This window comes from Pinus tabuliformis, chromosome 5_2 (assembly GCF_031772625.1).
Source record: "Pinus tabuliformis cultivar Carrire ecotype Pingquan chromosome 5_2, CPIR1, whole genome shotgun sequence".
In the NCBI taxonomy this organism is placed as follows: domain Eukaryota; kingdom Viridiplantae; phylum Streptophyta; class Pinopsida; order Pinales; family Pinaceae; genus Pinus; species Pinus tabuliformis.
Window position 1 is genome coordinate 162751538 of NC_142306.1, and position 15494 is coordinate 162767031.

General features: G+C 37.5%; 1 pseudogene across 1 annotated transcript; it reads left to right on the forward strand.

Moving 5' to 3' along the window:
• Positions 1-10249: 10249 nt before the first annotated feature.
• Positions 10250-13535, forward strand: LOC149158039 (putative GABA transporter 2; annotated as a pseudogene). The gene is made up of 7 exons (XR_016261653.1): positions 10250-11043; positions 11155-11385; positions 11491-11588; positions 12120-12306; positions 12475-12605; positions 12702-12947; positions 13025-13535. The product of XR_016261653.1 is annotated as a putative GABA transporter 2 (transcript).
• The last annotated feature ends 1959 nt before the right edge of the window (positions 13536-15494 follow it).

Genomic DNA, 15494 nt, shown 5'->3' on the forward strand with positions numbered 1-15494 from the left:
TATCAATATGAATAGAAAGAAAAAAGAAGAAAGGAGAAAGAAATTATTTTAACGTCTAGGAGGCTAAAGATAGTCTATGGGACAGATTGCTTCTTCATCTGCTTGATGTATTGGGCCCTTTTTACGTGAAGATTCAAAATAAATGCTTTCAGCTTTTCTACAAACCCTAAATGCTCCCACCTTTTCGACAAACCCTTCACTAAATAGATTATCCCAAGAGCTAGTTAACAGCATATCTGCATAATTTTCCGTGTTGTCTTTGAAGGCCTCACATTCTAAAATTAAATGTTTTTCTATTTCCACTTTTCCCTAAGAAACAATGGTTGGAGTATTAGCAAGTGTTGGATCCCTACCTTGTATTCCTAAATTTTTATAATATTTATTTATTTATTTATTTTAATCGGAATTTTTAGTATTCCTTTATTTCTTATTTATTTACTACTCATTTTATTTTTTACCATTTTATTTTAGTTTTTGGATTTAAATAATAAAATCGAGTAAATTCATTATTTTGATTTATATTTTATTTTTTTTATTGTTTCATTTTCTTATCACTATTTTTAGTTTTATTGTTTAGAATAGTTAAATTTGATCTTATTATTTTTATTTGGGTTATTTATTTATTTTATTTTTATTTTTTCCATTTTCTTATTATTAGTTTTCAGTTTTATTCTTTAGAATAATTAAGTTTGATCTTATTATTATTGACCTTAGTTTTGATTAAAATAATAATAATGATAAAATTAATTTAATTCTTTATTTACATCTAATTTGTATCTATTACTTTATTTTAATTAAAAAAACGTTTATTAATTAATGATAAACCTTTAGTCAAAATTAGTTGTTATATAGCCCAAGGGGCTTTGGATTGACGGTGAATGGGTGCGCTGTTAAGGCACTCCTTGCGATAGGTCACCGGTTCAAATCCCCCGTGGATACTTAGGTTAGTCTTAACTAGAAAAATAAATAAATATATATATATATATATATATAGTTGTTATATACGAATGGCTAGAAAACATCTCTCTTCATCTATTTAATCTAATGCCATAATCTGGTTTTTCATCTTGTCATGAAAGTGAACCACACTAAATGGTTCAAAACCCATGGTCTTATAGTTTCTTTAAATAATTTTATCTCAACATTCAAAAAATTAAATATTTATACATTTATATTGATTTACATATTCAAATATTATTAATAGATCAATATTATATAATTTTATAATATTAAATATTTTAAATATGATAAATTACACTTTTTATTTTAATTTTACACTCAGATCTATGATATTAAGAGTGATTAAATTATTCTAACTCTAATTATTTTTAAATCAAATAATTTTTTTAGTAATTATTTTTTTAAATTAAATAATATTTTTAATTCTTATTTTTAAATTAATTATATATGAAGAATGTTAATATTTTTAATTATATTTTTTTTTCAAAATCTTCTATTTATTTATTTTTTTAAATGTTTGTATCTCAAATGTCTTAATTCCTCTTCATTATTAAAATTTTCATCTATTTCATGATGAATTCAAAATTAAAATTAAAATAAATTTATTTATATATCTATTATATATATTTTTATCAATGCTATGTTAACTATAATAGAAACTAAAACTAATTAATTGAAGCTACATTATAGTCATGTCCAAGACTAACACCTTTGATCTCCCCATTTTATGGAGATTCTTAATTTATAAAGAGACTTTGTTATAATATCATGGGTCAATATCATGATTTAACAATATCACATGCCTAAAAAAACATAACTCACTTTGTATGATACTTGTCCATATATCATTTTTTTTAATTAATCATTTTAAGTAAAACAACATAAGACATAACTACTTTTGTGTGCACTGCTATAAATACTTTGTGGAGGTTAAATTCCTACCATCCACCTAATAATTTATAATAATTAAATTAAAAATCTAGAAACCCTATTTCAAAATAAAGTAATTATATATCTTCATAATAAATAGTGTATTATCAAAATATTTTATTTATATAGATTTTTTTTAATTAATTTCTAAACATTATTTTATATAAAAATATTCTACTTAAAATAAATATTCATATTTTATTTATAATTAATAAAAAAATAATTTTTATTATTAGTATTCTTTTTTGATAATCTTTATTATCTTTATATTAAATACATTTGACAATTTTATTATTAGTATTCGTTCAGAGAATTTTTATTATCTTTATATTAAATACATTTGACTTAAATTGAAGTCAATAAAATACACCCAAAAAAAACAAATTATTCAACTTCCAACTCTTACCCTCATAAACCATCAAATTATCCAACTTCTAATGCTTATTCCTCATAACTAATTAAATTATTCAACTGTCACTATTGATTTCATCGATATAAGAAAAATTTAATGGGCAATCTAACTTATAAACGAAATAGTCTTTCTTACTGGAATTCATCAAAATTCGACAAATCAATTTCAAGATTTTTTGTTGTTCAAAATACATTTTTGAATGCATAAATGGATTCAGCACTCTGAAACACCGTGGAGCACTGGAATTATGCAGATTAAACAATTTAAACTCAAGTTTTTAGAAATCATTATCAGATTTTAATTATAATTAACCAAAAAAATAATCATGGAAAATGCCATTTTATCTATAAATTAGATTATTAATAGCCGTTTATAAGTTATAAATTAGATTATTAATAGCCTTTAATAGTCGTTTATAAGTTAGATTATTAATAGATATATTTAGGGTAGATTTTGGGAGGAGCGGAGCGAGCACTTGCGACGCATGGAACCAGCCGAACAAACAGCACCTAGGCGTCCTCAGCTACCCAATCCTGGCTTGGGACGTGAATCCTCCGGCAAAGCTTGAACTTTCAGTGGTCTGAGCGGGGGCCATCTCCTTTTGACACGTCCCCCAGGCATGCAGTGAACGTGGGGTGTGGGTGTCATTATCAGGGGCAAGTTAAATCTTTCCGCATTTTTCATTACCCGGTTTCTGCGTTGGTCCGTGCACAGGCCCAGCTTCGCCACCCTACTGAAGCACGACTCCTGAGCTTAGTTCAAAACTTTTGCATTTTCCTTAACCGGTTTCTGTGCAGGTTCCTGCTCTACCTCCTTTCTATGCTCAGGCCCAGCTTCGCCACCCTCTCTGTTCTGTAACTATTGCCTTATACATGCATGACTTCTTTTAACTTCTCCAGTTCAGAATATTTTTACTGCTATAGAGATATTGGCTGGATGGCTACTGTTTGTTTCATCTGGTGTCCACGTTCGGGGTCTTTCGGCTCTGGCTCCAGGTCAGTGATTTTTTTCCTTAACAAAGCTCTGTTTTTTTTTACACAATTCCGCCATTTGGGTTTCTAGAATTTCATGGTAGTTTGTCCTCTGTTCTAGTTGTCTTAAAGGTTTTTCCTGCTCGACCGTTAGTGTTTGCAGTATATATACTATGGTCTTAGATGTAGAAAGTTCAGGATGTTAAAAGCAATTTTTCATAGACTCAGGAACTTAATTGTCATATATAAACCTTGCACCGATGTAAGGTTTAAGATAGGATATTGGTGGTGTATTGTCAAGGTCTATTGTTGCTATCTGGACTGTGATGAGCCTTCGTCATAGCACACAGTTTATTTCTTCAGAGGTCTTGATATCGAATTCTGGTTTCCTTGGTCTTTCCTCCACCTGGATTTTCCTTTTCCGACGGCCGGTCTGAGTTACGCCATTCCCTGGATTTTCAAATTGGTCCAGGCATTATGGTAGGAGTTAAGTTCGCTTAATATCCCTGTACGTGTCCTTACATCTAAATCCGAATTATATTCGTTTTGGGATCATGGGTGGCATAGACGTTACCTTCTGAACATTATGTGCAGAAGGTTCTGTCATGATTTGTACTTGATCTCTCTCCTTTATCGTTCTTATCCTTCCTCATATGCTTTGACATTTATTTCCCATAGGGTGAGGCAGATATTGATTGGTAGGTTCCAACAGAAATTGGGTCCTTTTCTGTGAATTGGTTCTTTCCAGATTGTCCTCACTGTGAATTGGATCTTTCCAGATTGTCCTCGCTTTTCGAGGATACCCTTTTTGGCGGTGCATGGAGGGGGTCTATGACGCCATCGCCACGGATGACCTTATCAAGGCCACCGTGGATGCTGAACATGCCTGGTCTGCTGCCACTCTGGCAACTTTAGATGACCTGGTGGTCAAGCCATCAATGTCACGGGATGGTAATAGCATTCAAGGTAAGAGTCGCAACTATAACAAACAGCACAAACCTACCAAAACTTCTCCCCCCTGCAGGCGATAAGAATTGATATTGCTGAGCTTGATGACAAAATAGAGAGCTTACAAAACAAGGCGCTTATAGGAAAATGGCATTTCCCAGAAATGTCTGACTCTGACATGAGGAAGTGGCTGGCCAGTTTCTGGAAATCAGTCATTGGCTATGTTCCGGTAATTTCAAGCCTAATGAGAGAGTGGTATTGTTCCCACTTTTTAAATGCAGCAGACGCTAAAGCCATCCAAAGTCGGCCATGGGTATACAAAAGGAGTTTTCTTGCTCTGTATAGATGGTACTTAATCCTTTGAAAAACACTCCTGTGAATAATCTTATTTGGGTGAAATGCCCGAACCTTCCCTTGGAACTCTGGTCCAAAGAATCTTTGGAGGTGATCGGCAATGCTATTGGTTGTTTTGTCTACGTCGATCCTTGGTGCCTGGGCGAAAAGGACAAAAGAATTGCCTGGATTCTCATTCAAAGGCCGTTTAGGGGAGGCTATCCAGACCATATTGAGATTAGTTGGAAGAATCAGGTTATTAATCAAAGACTGGATTTCTGGGGTATACCTTTCAGGTGTGCTGCATGCAGGAAAATGGGCCACTTAGTTAAAAATTGCCCCAACGCCAAATTATATGGATACAGACGGTTCAGGCAAAAGTCACTCATCAATGATTGTCCATCCTCTCCATTCTCCCCGACAATTCCGCTCCATAGTCCTAGAAATCCTGAGTATCCACGTCATCAATCGGTTGGTCCGTCTGTGCTCCCTGAGTCCTTCCCTGGTCGTCCGAATTCCTCCAAAAGCCCTATCACCCGTACTATGACAGGGATCCATAGCCCCCCCTTTACTGAGCCGAGAGATGATAGCCCTGTCCCATCGCCGAGTCCCATGCATCAGAAGGAGTTTCTCCCTGACTCTCAACATGGGATTCCGAAGGGGGTAGATTTTTCTGTGGGTTCTATTCCCATTTCTATTTCATCCTCATCGCCGCATCCTGAACATGCTGGACCGGGCATTAACAAAGGAAAAGATCAATGTGTCGGGCCTACCCCTTTAAATTCCCCGGCATCATCTCCTGTCAATCTTTTTGACAGTGATCTGGATCACTTGCTTAATAGGGAATCCCTCGAACTGGAGCCTCTCACGATTCATAAGCCTGGACCTAGTGTCACGCCTGTTATTAGTCCGGATTCGGCAAGGAACATCACGGTCCGGAAGAAAAGTAGAGGTGGTAGTAGACACTTTAGAGGGAGAACTATAGTTACCGATACAAGCATTAGAAATTTGTCTTTGGTTGAGGTGACCATTTATGATGAGTCTGATTCACAGCCCCTTAGAGCAAGAATGGCTCCCGAATCATCCAAATGATCCCCATTATATCTTTGAATATTAGGGGTCTTGGCGTTGATCCCAAATATATAACGCTAAAAAATTTCTTTTTCCATCCAGGGCTGCTATTATCCTTATCCAAGAGACCATGCACAAAAAGGAGGATACTTTAACATATTTCAGGAAAATGCTTCCCACTTGGTTCATGGTTGCTACAGAGGCTAATGGCTTATCTGGGGGTCTGGCTACTCTGTGGGATCCGGCTCGGGTAAGAGCCAAGGCGTACAAGTGCTATGCAGGGATCATTATTGCGGCTTCCATCAGAGGATGCGTCTTTCCTATCAATGTTCTCAATTTATATGCACCATATAAATCCCGTGTTCCTTTCTGGAAAAGATTTTTTGCCACAGACCTATTTGACATTGACCATCTCCTTATTGCTGGCGATCTGAATGTGGCATTGAAATCTGATGAGGTATGGGGACAGGGGAAGTTAAATAATGCTCTTGCTGATCTCATTAATTCTGAGATGCTCAATAGGAATATGGTAGATGTTAATCCTGTCGTGATGAAACCGACCTGGTCAAACGGCAAAGTGGGCAAGGCCTATATAGCAAAAAGACTTGATCTGTTTTTTGCTCATATTAGCCTCATCGATAAAATGGGTATGCCAAGATTATCTGTGGAAAACGTTATGATATCAGATCACAGTCCCATTCTTCTAACATGGCCTGGAAATCTTTTCAGAAGGGGATATTCATTTAAGTTTGACAGAGGTCTCCTACAGGATTCTGCGTTCAATGAATATATTCAAAATGCATGGAAAGTGGTTAAGGACAGGGACAAGCTCCTCATTTTCCCTACCTTTAGAGAAAAAAATGGCCGAGATAAGGAGATTGGTGAAAAAATGGCAGATTCAAAAACAACAAAAGGATAAAAAGGATCTACAGAGGATTCAACAAGAGATGGATTTGTTGCTGGCATCTACAGATTATGCCACATGCTCAATCGAGATGAAGTGTCGATTAAGGGATTTGGAGAAGGAAAAACTTAGTCTGATGCAACAGGAGGAAGCAAAGTGGAGGCTCAAAAGTAGAGCTTTATGGATACAGGAAGGCGATAAAAACACTAAGTTTTTCCATAACTATGCAAATGCAAGGAGAGCCAGAAATTACATATGGAAAATAAAGGATGACAAGGGTGGGTATGCTGTTTCCCAGGAGGACATCACAAAGCAGGCTATTGGTTTCTTCAAGAAATAGTATTGCAGAAGTAAAGATATTGCGTTCAGCGATATTCGATGGAGCATTGACTTGGTTACAGAAATGTTTGACCAGGAGAAGAATGAAGCTCTGTTTAGACCAGTCTCTGAAAATGAACTTCTTGGAGTTATGAAATCCTTTAAGAAGGACAAATCCCCTGGACCAGACGGATGGACAATAGATTTCTTGATCCATTTTTTCGACCTCTTCAAAATGGATCTGCTCAGCATGGTGGAAGCTTCCAGATTATCGGGAAACATTCACAACCACACCACTTCCACTCTCATTGCTCTTATTCCAAAGAAGGGAGAGCCCAAATCTTTTCTGGATTTCAGGCCGATCTCTTTATGCAACATAACATTCAAGATTATTACAAAGATTATAGCAGAAAGAATTAAAGGGACGTTGGCATCCTGTCTCTCTCCTAATCAACATGCTTTTTTAAAAGGTCGTAATATTCTTGATGCCGTCGCCAGCACACAGGAGTGTTTACATTCTATGTCCTTGCATAGAACTGATGCTGCTATCATGAAAATCGATCTCCAGAAAGCATACGATGTATTGGACTGGGGATATTTGCAATGTCTCTTGGCGAAAATTGGTCTGAATCCCGACCCTATTCGATGGATAATGGCATGTATCGAAAATGTAAACTACGTTGTCATAGTTAATGGCATTCCCTCCCCCTTCTTTCGGGCGGAACGGGGCCTTCGACAGGGCTGTCCACTGTCGCCTCTCCTCTTCATATTGGCCATGAATGCATTGAGTCTGCACATCAACCGCGCAGTGGAGGAAAAAGCTTATGCTCCGGTAAAGATCTGTAAGCAAATATATATCTCTCATAACCTGTTTGTCGACGACGTATTATTATTTGCAATGATGTCCAAAGCATCCTGGATGTGTATTAAGAATATTCTTGACTGTTTCCAAAGGGCCACTGGGCTTGTTATCAATAAGGCCAAATCGATCCTGTATCATAATGGAACCGACGAGGACATGACCTTATGGATTTCCCAGCTCTTTGGTATAGATACAAGATCATTGTCCGAAGGTATTAAGTATCTGGGTTTCCGCCTAAAAGCTAAGGCTTATTCAAAGAGAGATTGGAGATGGCTTGTTGAAAGATTTTTTAGTAAGATTTCGTTGTGGGAATACAGATCTTTATCGTTGGGAGGCAGAGTCGTCCTTACTCAAACAGTCTTGATGCAAATGTCGGTTTACTGGGCCCACCTTTATCTGCTCCCGGCCAATATTATCCAGGCCATGAATAGGATTTCCGCCAACTTTATTTGGGGGGCTAAAGCAGAAAGAGGTAAAATCCATCTGTCTAAATTGAATCACTTAACGTTGCCAAAAAAGTTTGGGGGCTGGGTTCTGATGGATGTAAGGATTTTCAGAAAAGCCCTGGTCTGTAAATCCTTATGGAGAGGAATCTTTGGCACAAATCCTTGGAGTGCAATTATTCACCAAAAGTATCAAAAAGGAAGATGCTTGGAGTTCTGGTTTAGGTTCGGCTCCATTGGAATAAAACAGGGGTCTGCAATTTGGCTCAGCTTCAGGGGAATTCAGAAATATTTCTTTAACAATCTAAAATGGAGGATATTCTCTGGAAGGAAAATCTTCATTGGCCTCGATCCAATTGCTGGCTATAGGGGTAATCTTCAGGTTCCAGCTCCTCTTCTCTTCTTCCTACACAGAATGGGTATTTTTACTTGGGACATGATTATCGAGGAGTGGAGGGGCCATTCACCTTCATTGAAGGATGCAGATGACATTGGCCTTCCACAGGCCTTGCTTTCACTTTGGGATAACTTGAAGAACGCTCTTGTTGAAGGAGGCATGAAACGTGCCGAGACTGACGATCACGTGGTGTGGTCCTTATCTCATTCTCATTCTATTGCGACAGTAAAAGACATCTATTCTGATCTCGTCTCCAAAAATATCATGCCTTCAAGACAGATTTTTCCGGTATATTGGTGGAAACTTGGCTGTCCTCTCAAAGTGATTATCTTCTCATGGTTAGTTTTTTACAACAAGAATTTAACATGGGAAAACTTGAGGAAGAGGTCTTGGCACGGTCCCAGCAGATGTATGTTATGCAATGCAAAGGAGGAGACAAACTATCATATGTTCTTCAAATGCGCGGCCGCCCAACAAATCTGGTATGAATTGGCTTCTTCTTTTTCTTTTCCTCACCTCAATTTCATTTTTGTCAATGCAGCTTTTGCTTGGTGGGGAAGACAAGAAGCATCTAAGCGTCCAATCCTTCCCATCACATTATGGTGTGTTTGGAAGTGGAGGAATTCAAAAAAATTTGAAGATTCAAACATCTCCTTCAAGTCTGTTATGTTTAGGTTCGTCGCTTTCTATCAATCCATCTGAAGATAGGTCAAACACTGGAGTTAAGTCTGGCGCAAAGAGCTTCGTATTTGTGGGTATCCAGGATCCTTTTCTGTCAGTTCCAGGTGGATGTTCCAGCCTGAGGCTTTGGGTTCCTCTCCTTTTGATCTTTTTGGTTTCATTTTGCCATCTTCCCATATCAGTAGCACATTTTGGCAAAATTGTTGATATATGTTTCATCATATGATTCTATATGATGCTCAATGTTCTTATTTTATATGTCTCTCAGCTATATGTCATATCTGTTTTCAGCAGTGGTCACCAATGTCAGGGGATCTTCTTTCTGTTATCCATAGAACATGATGTATATTACCTCAATATAATATATTGCTTTTCTTTCTGAAAAAAAAGTTAGATTATTAATAGCAGTTTAATTGTTAAATTTTATTTCAGTGATCTTCGAATAAGAGTTTAATTCAAAATTCTGAAAAGAAAAAATACCAGCGAAAAGCCAAAGCGTCACACAACTAGATTACTGCATATTGAAGTCCCTCTGTCAGGCAATCTATGCGTATACGTAATCTGTCAAGCTAGATGTCATCTTACAGGCATGTTGAGATTTAGTGGATTTGGAAAGTTACTCCCCATTTATTATAAAAGGACACTCAAATATTCCGATAACATCTCAGAGAAAGAAGTGGAGCAAGGCTCGTACGAATACATAGTGGGGTTCAAAGAATCAAGAATCAGTGATCTGAAAATAAGGATGAATCAGTCATCTGAAAATAAGGATGAATCAGTCATTGATAACGAATTTAGGTGTGTGTAGACAGGGAACTTGAACCCTCGCCGTCTATTATATAGGGCATGACTATCATTGCTGCAATTTGCAATTTTGTTGACTTGACATGCATAATTCGAGGCTATATTTACCCTAATCATTTTCTTCCGAGCATGGAGCTCTTGGCCAAACAGCCCCACGCTGTCATTCTGAGGTTTGACTCCTCTGCTTGACAGGGATTCTTCATCTACAGGTAGGTATTCTTTTCTTAAAATGCTTTGATTCTCCTAAATTTTAGATTCGGAAATCGAATTTGCCATTCAGACACTCAATCTAGGAGAATTATTTATCCTCTGTATATGCCTGTGGTTATTCTGTGGTTTTTGTACATGATTTTGTTGACACATTGGCAGATATTTAACGCCCTCACATGTGCACATTTTAAGCGCTGATTTAAGTTGCTTGGTCTCTGGCTTAGTGGTTGGGTCAGAGCACTGAAACCATGCAAACGGTTCAACTCTAAGGCTCTGGCTGATGTAGACCTTTCGTCAGGGTTGTCAAAAAAAGTTGGTTTCAGAGACTTAATTCCTGCTCCATATACCAAATTAATTTAAATAGATATTAATAGAATTCTTTTAATTTAGAATTAGGTTTAGTTTTTATTTCAGGCCAAATCCTTTTGGAAATTATTATTACTTAGTTGTGTTCATTCCATCCCACTGTTAATCTCCCCAAATACCCAGAGTTAGGTTTCTGGATTTCTTGGCATATTTGCAGGTGTTTAAGCTCCCAAAATGCAGTTAGGTTTTTGGATTTCTGTGACATATTTGAGGTGTTTGATATGAGTATCATTCTTGGTTTTTGCTTATCATTGGACCTCATGAGAAGTTTTCATTTAACTAATGCCTTATGTTTTTAAGCAGTCTAAAGGGATGACAACTAGTGGCAATCAGTACTTTCCTTCACACTCGGAATTTGATTACATTAACTCAATTGAAGATGATACACATAGAGATGAAGATGCAGGCGCAGCGTTCGTCCTGCAGTCAAAGGGTATAATAATTATGGTTGTTTTTCACAACCTATCCCCACAGAATATGCAAAAGAACGTTTGTTTAATTATGAAATGATATAATTATTGAAGGGATTGTAGTTGGGATGCAGGGAATTGGTGGCATACAGGATTTCACTTGACAGCTGCAATTGTAGGCCCAACAATTCTTACGCTCCCATACGCCTTTGGCGGGATGGGGTGGACATTTGGGCTCTTTTCCCTCACTGTGGCAGCTGCAGTCACCTTCTACTCCTATTTCCTCATGGCCAGAGTGCTTGATAATTGCGAGAAACAAGGTCGTCGCCACATTCGATTCCGTGAACTGGCAAGCGATATCCTTTGTAGGTAATAAGATCGCCACAACTCTGTTAATGTGGGCATGATTTTCACAATTCTCTGTGGTTTCCAATGGCTAAAAACACCAATTAATGGAATGGTTTGTGCAGGGTCTGGATGGATGTTTTATTTTGTCGTTTCGATTCAGACAACGATCAATATGGGGGTGGGAGTTGGATGCATCCTACTGGGTAGTGAGTGTATACAGGTAGGTACAACTCAGCTTTGGTAATATGTATAGGATTTGTCACAATTTTGTCTGGATAACATTTTTAGTGATTTAAAAAAAATAAATTAAAAGATTTGGATTTAGCTTTCTGAAGACTTTCTGAAACATTTAAAATTTTGAAACCTGAGAATTGTAACTCAGATTTCCAAAAAATTCTGAAACTTGATCACTGTATCTTGGATTTCCCAAAAATTCCTGTCAAATTTTGTCAAAATCGTGCTAGAAAAACCATTCCTTTCTCAACGAAAACCTTGCCTGTTTACACTACGCTATATGTATTTTGCTAAGCAATTAGTTAGTTTAAAACTTTTCTGTTGTAGAGATTTTGTATGTGAAAGGGAAGATGTTGATATTCTAGAGTTAATATGTCTCTGTTATAGCAAAACTAATAATGCTTTCTCCTTTGAGTACTTGTATCATTAAATCTCATGATATATGCAACATTAACTTTCATTTTCATTTCTCAACCTATTTCTTCATGATTTATAGGACTTCCCTGTTTTATTGCAGATCATGTACAACAATTTGGATAGCAGTGGCCAGCTTAAGCTGTATCACTTTATAATCATCGTAGCTCTGGTTATGATATTTCTCTCTCAGCTACCATCATTTCATTACCTCCGTCACATCAATTTAGCATCTTTGGTTTTGTGTTTGGCGTATAGTTTGACCGTGACCATTGCATGTATATTAGCAGGTGAGTTGAAAAAACTGGTTGTTATTTGGTTATGAATTTGTTTTAATGTGAAGCCTTGGTGTATAGGAGTGAAAGGGTTTCATCTCAGCAGTGGGTTTCCTCTCTTGAGCAATAAACTTTATCTGTTTTTTAATGTTCTATAAGATTCTAATAGAGGGTAAATGGCAGGCACGTCGAGTGAAGCCCCAAGTAAGGATTATTCAATCAAAGGTTCAACCCTCACTAGGGTATTCAATGCCTTCAGTTCCATGTCAATTCTGGGAACTATATTTGGCAACGGTATTCTTCCAGAGATACAGGTGATAAATTATCAGTGTAACTTTATTTCGATACAATGATGAATCTTTTATTATCAAATATGCACTTTAGGGGTATAATGGAATACAAAAATGCAGGCCACGCTCGCTCCTCCTGCAACAGGCAAGATGTTCAAGGGATTATGCATGTGCTACGGAGTAATTTCTGTGACATTTTACAGTTGGCAGTGACAGGGTATTGGGCGTTTGGTAACAATGCCAAGTCTAACGTATTGAAAAGTATCATGCCAGATGAAGGCCCAACTCTCGCGCCCACTTGGCTCTTAGCCTTATCAATAGGCTTCATACTTTTACAGCTATTTGCAATAGCATTGGTAATGCACTGCCTATAAATATTCTCACTTTTTCTTTTGGCTAAAATGAAGTGCCACTTATAAAATATATGTTGCGTTTGATTGAAGGTGTATTCCAAGTGGCCTATGAAATAATGGAGAAGCAATCAGCAGATGTCAAGCAGAGCATATTTGCAATGAGAAACTTGCTTCCTAGACTGGCTCTGAGGTCTCTGTACATAATAGTTTGTGCCTTCATTGCAGCCATGCTGCCTTTCTTTGGAGACATTAATGCACTGGTAGGGGCCATTGGTTTCATACCTTTGGACTTCATCCTTCCCATGTTACTATACAACATGAGTTTCAAGCCACCTCGTAATTCTGCCACTTACTGGATCAACAACGCCATTATGGTGGTATTCACAGGCGTTGGAATTATGGGTACCATATCCTCAGTCCGGCAGATAACCATCGATGCAAAACGCTTCAAACTTTTCAGCAGTGATGCATTTGACTGATGATACAGAGTTAATAGAACTTTGGAATTCCTTACTGTAACACTGCAACATGAAAATTGAATTTGAATCACTTTGTGAAAATAAAACAAATACAAAGTTAATAGAAATTTGGATTCCCTACTCTAACACTGCAACATGAAATTGAGTTTTTGTGAAAAATAAAACAAATACAAAGTTAATAGAAATTTGGATTCCCTACTATAACACTGCAACCTGAAATTGAATTTGAATCGAAAATAAACAAAATAGTTTTCTTGTTCGTTATTGGTTGGCTTGACCTACTGAACCTTGGGGAAAAATTACTATGTTGCACTGGTTTTGGCGACGGGGAACGGTGGGAACGAGTCCCCTGAACGATTCCAAATTCTTCCAAATTTTCAGGAGACGGGTTGGGGACGGTTATATATATATAGATAGATATAAATATGCAAAATTTAATATTAACATCTGTAGTTGTTTCAAGCTAGTATTATGCACAACTCTTACACCCGTCAATTAAAATTTCAAATAATTTGAAAAGGGTTGATATTCCATTATTGGCCACAAGGCATGAGCTTTAGGTTTAGGAAACTTAAGTGTAACTACTTTAAATTTGTACTAAAGTCCATGAACAATCTATCAAGGAGAACTGTCTTTATATTAGTTTTTTTCCTCATATTTCTTGTTAATGATGACTATGGTAAACACAATAAGCATTCCCTTTTCAATAGGTTTTGCAAACTTTTATAGATGTGTTGAAAACCGCTACAAAATAATTTGGTTTTCTAATGATATGAAATTCATTTTTCAGTCTTGGTATATTAAGTATTGTTTAGATAATCCTCTTGCGTCGCTAGAAGGCACTAAGGCGACTTTGAACAAGAAGTTTAGTAAGCCTAAGTCTAACTCACAGTCAGTAGTTGGGTTTAAATAAATCATGATGAGGGTCGATGAGACGCCATGGGAATTAGATCAAAGGTTGAAGTGTTAGATTCGAGAAGCTAGCATGCAGCTCACAGATGGTCAGCATCACGAATGGTTTATAGCTTCTCTTTTGCCCCACTTGAGAATTGCTTTGTCGCAACAAAAGATAGGAACACAGGCGAAAGCCTTGGAAATCGCAATGAGGTTGCATGCAACGCCTATTCAGGATGCGACCTTGGTGGTACAACAGATCCATCTCAGTTACAGAGCCTCTGCTTAGAATTGCAGAGCTTGAAGAAAGACAGGGAGACCAAACTATAGGTGTGTGTGGAAGTCTGGTTTCTGAAGTGCAAGAGCCGGGGACACAATAAGGACCATTGTCATGTATTCCTGAATTATATTACAGAAGGGGGACCAATCCCCCTAAAGCCAGAAGCCCCAGTAGGGCCGAACATGGGGGTTGTGCTATGGTGCGTTATTGTCATTTGCTTCAAAAGTTCGTTCAGACACCTCAACAGTTGTTCAGTACCTTCTAAAAATATTTGTCCCATGACAAGCACCACTGTCGAAGCTATAAACTAATGATGGAGAGAACTCCTACATATAGGATGCAAGCAGAAACTTGGCCTCCAGAGCAGGGCGAGAGAGGAGCCCGTGTAGGTTATTAGGTTCGAGGACGGGTCCGAGGAGGAGGAGGACCTAGTAGAGGCTGTGGTCATCTCATCTGCTACAACTATGGAATGCCAGGGAACTATGCACGGGACTATCAAAATAAGACACACCCGTCATGTCAATAATGCAGTCAGTTTGACCATACTATAGAAGAATGCCGGATGTTGATAGATAAAATGCAAGAGAAGAAAGCACAGCCTCAGCAACATGTGCAGAACTTATAGAGGATGAGAGCTGAGCCCCACAAGGAAGATCAAAGCATGAACATAGCGTTGCGAACTAGAATAAGGGTAAATAGCCTGAAGAGGACAGATGGGTCCACAAGGCCCCTGAGAAGGAAGTTTTTTTTGATCTGGTGCACGCCAAGGAAAATTTATGGAAGCCAAGAAGAGCTTCATTGAGGCCTCCACCTCAAGAAGTCAGAACAAGGAGCAAGAAGCCAGTGCACCTACAGAGGTTGATCCCTCTGTACTTACCACGTTTTTGGAAACCTGCATCAAACTTTT